Source organism: Nicotiana sylvestris, chromosome 12, assembly GCF_000393655.2.
Source record: "Nicotiana sylvestris chromosome 12, ASM39365v2, whole genome shotgun sequence".
NCBI classification, from domain to species: domain Eukaryota; kingdom Viridiplantae; phylum Streptophyta; class Magnoliopsida; order Solanales; family Solanaceae; genus Nicotiana; species Nicotiana sylvestris.
The window spans coordinates 106493818-106502405 of NC_091068.1; the positions used below are offsets into that span (position 1 = coordinate 106493818).

Consider the following 8588-nt stretch of genomic DNA (forward strand, 5'->3'; position numbering starts at 1 on the left):
AACAACAAAACCAACATCAGCACAAGCCACTACAACCAAATCTAAACCGCGAATCATTTATTTTCAAAAATCCACCACCAAATTAAATATGGAATAGAGCTAGTGGTTTCGACATGTGTGTTTAGTGGAATTTAATTAAGATTTGAGGGCAATTTAGTCATTAAATCTATTAGATAATGTGGCTTCTATTTCTGCATCCAAAGTTATATAACTCCAGGTGTGATTTCCTCTTTAACATCTTAACGCCCTTTTCTCTCTTTTGTTTGAGGGCATATTAGACTTTTGAGCTTATCTGTATACGTGGCTTTTTTATATCTATCCAATTACTACGTGTAGCGTTTTTTACGTTATTACAGAGGTGGGTTTTATTGGATTTCTGTACATCACAATTTACAGAGCTTCAGATATCTTCGTCTTCCTCATCTCTTCAACTTCTGCAGGTGCTTTTCTTATTTGCATACAACTACCTCTTTTTTTGTGTCTGATATAATTTTGTTATATAGCGGACGGAGGTTTCTGATTTTAATGTATTTATTACATGTCGTGCAGCTATGTGTGGTGTATTTGCGTGTACTCGCATCTCTTTTTACTGGCTAAATTTGAGCTTATGGTATAATAAAGCACAAACAAAGATGTATGACAGGCCATGTTTAGAAAAGTATGTCAATTACCACCAACTAATTTGGTTCTCTTGCTTTTCTTCCTCTTCTCAACTTTCTCTTTGAAAGAATGAGATAGGCTACACTAACAAATAATCCCTACAGGTACCAATATTTTTGACAGAAGCAGGCAAGAAAGGAGCCTAACCAAAGCGTGATAGCTGCACTATATTGCGTAAATATGCATAGTATATATAGCTGCACTATAAATAGCTGCACTATATTTCTCCCATAGATGAAAGGATTTGGCAACCACACAACATTCAAGAATGGATATTTTGTCATTCATATTCATAAATAATATCCTACAGTTGGTATATAATATCGTTAAAGTCAATTGATAGTTATTTACATGTATTGATTTTTTATTATCTGCGATTTCATATCAAAATGAAGTTACATCTTCTATATTATTGGGCCGTGCTAGTACGGGCAATTACCGTCTAGTGCATACAATAAAACAATGTTCCTTGGTGCAGAAAAGAGCGCCTGCATAAGACAAAATGGTGATGCATTAACGTGTAAAAAAGAGATATCACTGAAAATAGAAATAGTGGATCAGTATTCTATGTGCTCTCTCTTTGATCATCCTTTGTATTTTATTGTATATGATGACACCTAATATTCTTCCTATGGCTGGCCCACTTTGGCACGAAATTCTTCTTGAAACTAGCCTGAATAGCATCATTTGAACTAAGGCATAGAGCGCAGACGGAGTCCGAAACTTTTTTGATGCTTTTCTGGACAAAAAACACGTTTCTAATGCTAAAAAAAAGTTACATAATTAGGTAAAACGCAGTATAGTACTGCATATTATTTAAAAATTATTTTTTAACTAATTCGCAGTACTATACTGTATTTTACTTAAACGCAGTACACAACATTTGTTTTTTTTGTTTTTATACTGCGTTTTATACTGAAACGTACTATTATACTGCGTTTTACTCTGATTTTTGGCCCCACCAATTAACTGACATAACAATAATTAAATACATAAAATGTAGTATTGTACTGCGTTTTACATAGAAAAATTCTACACCCCAAGCTCGGACTTGCCTTATTTTAAAGGCGTTTCAATTTTATGAAAATCCATTCAATACTTTACTTCAAACTTACGTTCATACTTCTCTCTTCTTCTTATCAATCATTTTTTTACAATGTCTGAAGTGCCTAAAATAAGGGTTTCACTATATTGGGGGGGGGGAGGGTGAGGTTGTGTTAGAGAATAACTCTGTGAGGTATATCTCACCTCCACAGTGTCATGTTAAATTGCCTCTTACTATGGGGTACGAAAAATTGGTATCGTTGTCACGTAAAAAATGAGTGATAGGAGGCGTTCGGTTAACCTTAAAGTAACCAGTAGATTTCCGTATTCAGTGACTCCGCAGGGGTTTGCTTATTATTCTGAGTTTAACATCGAGGATGATGAAACTCTTAGAGATTTTTTGCGGATTCCGGATAAATACGGGGAATTTATTGTAATAAAGTTATTGGAAATGTACGTCTAGGTGGAAGACGTTCCCAATAATGAGGGCGTGCTTAGTAGGGATAACCCCCAGTCATCGGGTGGTTATTGTGGAGCAGTTTTTGCCGGACAGATTACTGATGAAAGATCTTGCCTTGATTTAAACTTGTCACCACCGGCGAATGAGCAGCCACAAAATAATTTTTTGACTTTATATAATCAACAAGACGACTGGTAAACTTCAATTTTTCTACGCTTTAGCGATGTTTATTTTATGTTTTAATTGGATTTGTATTGACACTCATATTATTCATAGAGAGTACCGTCCGAATATGAATTTTACAAGTTATGACCCCGCCCCTAGTTGGAATATGCGTAGTTCTGAAGTATTGGACCACGGTGGTCCATCCGGGAGTCATCACCAACAAGAAAATATCTATCATGAAACGTCAAGACAGTACGACTTGTAAGTAAAGTGATATAGCTATATTTAAAGTATTTATCTAGTTGGGTAATCATTTTGTTCTTTTTGTGCAGTGAAACGAGCTTCTTGAAGCTCCTGACCTCACACAGTTGCCCATAAACGACGTATTTACTCGTGATTTGGCAGATGCGCAGAGTCAGGAAGATGATAGTGATTATGACAATAATGCGGATGAGTCTGGGGATAACACACCCTTCCATGATGAGGGTGATGATGAGGAGGAAGTGAATGTTGAACCTGAGCTGACGAGGGAGCATGTTCCTCTACCTCCCGCTAGACCAAGAGTGTACGAGACCCACGTGCCATTTTATGAGCGGAATATTCCCTACCTTGATAATTTGCCAAGCATGCCGAACGTGGATGCCCTCACAAGGGATGATGATGAATTTCGGTCAGCGATATGGGATGAGTCTAGACCAGCTGTTCTGACAAAGGGCATGTATTTCCCCGATAAAGCTCGCCTAATTAGGGCTGTAAAAATCTACAGTATAAGAGAGTGTCATGAGATGACGGTAAGTGAGTCAACTACGGAGAAATACAAGGCTGTATGCCGTAGAGACTTTATGGGTTGTCACTGGATGTTGCGTGCCACCAAGAAGATATCAGGTTTGTAGAAAGTGGGTTTATTAGCGAGCACAGATGTGAAATGAACACATACAATGAGAAACACTTCAACTTGGATGTGGACTTGATTTCTCTTGTCTTGATTCCATATTTGGAAGTGTCCATTAGGTTCAAGATTAAAAAGTGTATTACAGCCATCCACCAGGAGTATGGTTGTACTATAACCAAAAGAAAGGCATATCTCGGTCGCAAACGTGCCTTTGAACTTATTTATGGCGACTGGGATAAGTCTTTTTGAAATTTGCCCAGGTGTGAGCACGTGATTTTTGCCTCATACGAACTACTCCAAAATAATTCCCAAAATTAGGTCTTTTCTTTAATTATTTGTTATTTTTAGGAATTATTGTGTGATTTTTTTGATTGTTTGCATATGTTTGTGTGCATGTTTAATTTTATTAATGCATTAAAAATAAAAAAAATATATAGCATCTGCATTTAGGATTTGATTTTTACGTTCTTGGAATTAATTAATAATTAGTTGTTTTACAAAAATAAAAATTCACAAAATAACATATTTGTGTGTTTTTAGTCAAATTATGTGATTTTATTTTAATTTAGTATTTAATTATCTATGATAATTATTACTTAGAGTTAATTAATATTCTTAAAGTTAATTTGGGTTTTATAATTTAATTAGGATCTTAGTTTTAATTTTTGAAAGAAAAAGAAGAAAAGAAAAGAAAAAAAGTTAATAGAAGAGAGGAAATCAAAATCTGGGCCAAAAGAATCTCCAGCCCAAATAAAAACCCACTCCAATACCCGCCCAAATACCCCAAAAAATCGGCCCAGACCTTCCCCCAACCCGGTCTGTCTCCAGCTTCAACCAAACGACGTTGTTTCAGGTGTCTCAATCTGGATTTTGATTTAATGTGATCGAACGATCCAGAACCTCGCCCAGAACCCGACCCCGACCCGCTTCCAGAACCGATCCAACCCCCACTTAACCAAACGGTGACGTTTAGCCCCTCCCCTTCATCCTGGCCGTTGATCTCATTTGATCGAACGACGTAAATTCGACCACCCCCCAGTATATAAACGCCTAACACACCCCAACCCCCCTTCGAACCCCCTCGTCGTCTCTCATCTCTCCCCCCTTACATACCCTAAAGATACCCCGTCTCCCATCGCCTCGCACCACCGCCATCCGCCCACCGGAAATCGCCTCACGGCGGTTCCGGTGGCCCAAACAACCCCAAATTAACACCATTGATTCTCCTCCATCTCCCCATCCCAAATCCCCAAACCGTTTCCTTCGAATCACAGCCAAATTCGTCGAATCTTCGATCGAAGTTTGAACCCCAAACCCTAGGTTACCCAATCGACCCCAAACTAACACTCCATAACCTCCTTGACCCCCCCATACCCAATACATATCTGGTTTCCCTCGAATCTGGTTGGAATGAGTCGAATTTCAAATCTTGAGTCCGCATGCCAAAAGACAGATTTAACTCAAGGATTGTTGATAATTTTAGGGCCCGGTTTCGTCGCAAAATGGTGTTAATCACTTGTTCTAACAAAGAACAAATGACTAACATCATTTGGCGATGAAATCAGAGAAAATTCGAGTGCTAACTAAACCCGTTGAATTGGTGAGTTCTCCAGTATTATTATTATTTTTTTTGTTATTATTTCACTTCTGCCTCGTCTTCTTTAAGCAATTTAATTAAATCAAATTAGGTTTAAAATTATGGACTGTCCGTTCGTTGTCTTTAGTTCATATTCATGTATGACGTTATTCAATTTAATAGCTGATTTTGATTTTTCAATCCAGTTGAAGGTTTTAGTCTTTTGTTTACTGTAATTCTGATAAATCAGAACTTAGGAATGATAAATAACAGAAGCTTTTAGCCTAAGGAAACTTGTCAATAATTGAATTAGGAAGCTTCTCAATAGTGGTAGGGTAGAAATTGCATTGCTGAATTAATTAAAAAAACACTAAGCTAGTATAGATAATTTAAAAATAGAAAAAGCTGAAATTGATAATGGGAATGGCACTAATTGATTAATTTAGAGAAAGTAAGTTAGTGGGGATAATTAAAATAAGGGAAGGGACACTAGTAATGAGATGACATTAATTGAATGCCTATAAGAGGACATTGGAAGAGATTCTGGAGGGGACAAGAAAACATTCTAAAAATACTAGAATTGAATACAGAGAGAACATTCGAAGAGGAGATTTGGATACAGAGAGGAGTGAGAAGTGAGGAAAAACTGAAACTACTAAAAAAAAGCTACTATTGTTCCATTGAGCTTGTCTTTGACTTCTGAAGTTTTCGATTTCTGAAACACTTTCTGATTCATCTGGGTTTAGAATAAATGGAATTTTAGTTTGTAAGATCTTGGTTTGAAGTTCTGGCCGTGCTGTGTTGAGTATTGCATTTCATTTCTTGGGTTAAAGCTGATTTTCTTGGTTGTCTCTGCTGCTAAAACACTGCTTCTTGCTACTGTTCTGCTGCTGCCTCCTCATTTACTGTGTTGTTTCTTTCGAATTCCAGGTACTCTTTTGAACTGTGACTGAAAATGATGCCTGACTAAGCCTCTCTGTAAAGATCTGTAAACTAAGTTGAAGTTAAAATGATTAAACATTAGTGTTGATTACTGTTTGATTACGCCATCTTTCTTTATTTATTTCATGTTTGCCTAGTCTAGCTTATTTTGCATACTCCTTTCCTTGATATTACATTTGTTTTAAGTGATGGATTTGGACCTTGTTTGAATGTAGTTGATTCCGGGAATATTTATTTGGACTTAATATAATATGTGTTGATCCAATGATGTCAAACTGTCATTTAGTTCTGCTTTTGTTTGTGTATGAGTTTCTTGCATTTCAAAAGGGCTTTCGACTGAGTATAGAGTGAAAATTTCTTGTTAAAACCATATTGTCAAACATATACATATGTTTCGAGGTCCTTCCAGGTATTCTGATGGAAATTGAAGTAAGAATTGGATGTGTTTTATAGCTAGGTTATTTGTGTGAAAGATAATGACATTCTAGGGAAGATTCATTCAGTATTTCAGTTTCAGTAACGATTGATGATAGGCCTGTTGTTATTTTGGCATGGAATGTTCTATTTTGGCAAGATAGGGAGATCGTTTGTTGAGTTTGTTGAAATAATTTTTACTAGGAATTGCATATTCATTTTAGAAGATACGTTAACATTAAAGTATGCTTTGCATTTGAGTCAAGGATTACTAGAATTGGTTCAAACTCAGATTTTCTTGAATGATGTAATTTGCCTCAAACATTGGCACTGGATCATGAAACTGGGTTGCATTCTTTGGCCCAGTTATGCCAAAACTCCTTTCAGCGATGGGATTTTCATCTGGGCTCACGTCAAGCCCATCTGCTTATTTCGCTGGTCATGTAGTAACTGGCAAGTTGGTCGTTGGGCCTATAATCAGCCTAGGCCTTTTCGTAATCAAACATGGATCGCCTATTACTAGTCCGTTGACATTTAAATTTTAGCTTAAACATTAGCACAAAAATAGGCAAAAATCCTCTTACGTCTTTTAATCAATTAGTCATGCTCGTTAATAAATTGAGGTGTTCCACACTTAACATAAAAAGTTATGGCTCTCCTAATTAAGTATAGAAGTTAGAACAAATCGAGATAAAATGTGCCAAACAAAATTACAAATGCATGGCCCTCTACTAATTTCTTATGATTTAAAGACAACAAATAACCAATTATCGTAATTTGTTTTAGGCACGTTTAATGGATTATCATAGTCGTGGACACGTTCGCGTGACATGATCATAATTCTAATAAAAATTCGGAGTATGCGTTCGCGCAACTTCGAACAAATCTTCTCAATAAAAAATGGGTTTTCGGAGGTTATTGAATTAAATTAGCTCATATAGTCCGAGGTGCGCCGCCTACCATTTAATCATATAAAAATGACAAATGTTTCGTAGTTTGTTTTAGGCACGCGTAACTTTGGCCAATTTTTTTTAATAATAAAATGTTATTGATTGTAGAAACGTTCGCGTCACATGATTTTGACGCGCCAAACAAATGGGTACACGTACGCGTGACCCGTTTCAAGATGATTTTCTTAATAAAAAGCGGTAAAGGATAAATGCACATGGGTTCGAATTGTTATAAATCAAACAATTAAGCCGGATATAATAGTTGAGCGACCGTGCTAGAACCACGGAACTCGGGAATGCCTAACACCTTCTCCCGGGTTAATAGAATTCCTTACCCGGATTTCTGTGTTCGCGGATTGTAATACAGAGTCAACTGTTCCTCGATTCAGGATTTAAACCGGTGACTTGGGATGCCATAAATTATCCCAAGTGGCGACTCTGAATTTTAAATAATATAAATCCCGTTTCGATTGTCCTTAAATTGGAAAAACTCCCTTATACTCCTCAGGTGTGTAAAAAGGAGGTGTGACAGCTCTGACGGCTCTGCTGGGGAACGAACCCAGAATCTCTAGTTCAGAGTTTAAGAATTTGAGCTTAGAATAATTGTTATATTTGGCTTTATTTATTATCTGGTTTATTCACCTGTTTGGGCTTAATGTGCTAAATGTTGCTTTTTACCACTTTGATTTTATCTTAACTGTATATTAAACTGTTACAAAACCCTTTTTGGGCTTAATGTGCTAAATGTTGCTTTTTACCACTTTGATTTTATCTTAACTGTATATTAAACTGTTACAAAACCCTTCTTCTTTCTGAGTCTTCTGAATTTATGGTGCACACGTGCGTGTTGCCCACCTTTCTGTTAGAAGTCATACCAAATAGAATGAAGTTGGGCCAAGTAACTAGGTCAGGTAGACTTTCGTGCTCCCGGTATGTTGCCCCCACTTCAGCTCAAGCTGTCCGCTTGGGTAAGCCAGGTCTAGAACAGTATACCCCAGGTTTTACACTTAGAATAACTCAGCTTCATGTCGGATCCCTAGTAGGAACGTTTGTTTGCATCACGTGCATTTGACTTCGGAGACTCAACACAGGGGTTGAGTCTGTCTTGGACATGTGTACCCGAAATGAAAAGACCATCCTGATGCATCTTACTTGCTACTTGTGCATTCATTTGTTTCGGATTTGCATGTTGACCAGCTTATAGGAAAAAGTTAGAAAAGGAAAATCAATGTGAGAACCAAGAAAGAAAATTTGTTGTTTTCGAAAAAAATAATTTCCAAAATAATTTGAAAATCTGTCGAAATTTTGAAAAGAAAAGGAAATGTCGTGTTTCTTTTAAAAATGGTTTTCTTATTACGAACTACATAAGTTTGATTCTCGCCGGATGTGAGATACGTAGGCAACCCACATCGGACCCAACTATTTAAAAAATAAATAAATAAATAAATAGATAATAAATAATTAAAATGTGGGGACATAAATGTC

General features: G+C 36.7%; 1 long non-coding RNA gene across 1 annotated transcript; it reads left to right on the top strand.

The window, feature by feature from the left end:
- Window positions 1-363: 363 nt before the first annotated feature.
- On the top strand, window positions 364-1124 carry LOC104229584 (uncharacterized). Its single transcript, XR_011404172.1, has 3 exons — window positions 364-440; window positions 550-658; window positions 765-1124. It is a non-coding gene; the product is annotated as an uncharacterized lncRNA (long non-coding RNA).
- The last annotated feature ends 7464 nt before the right edge of the window (window positions 1125-8588 follow it).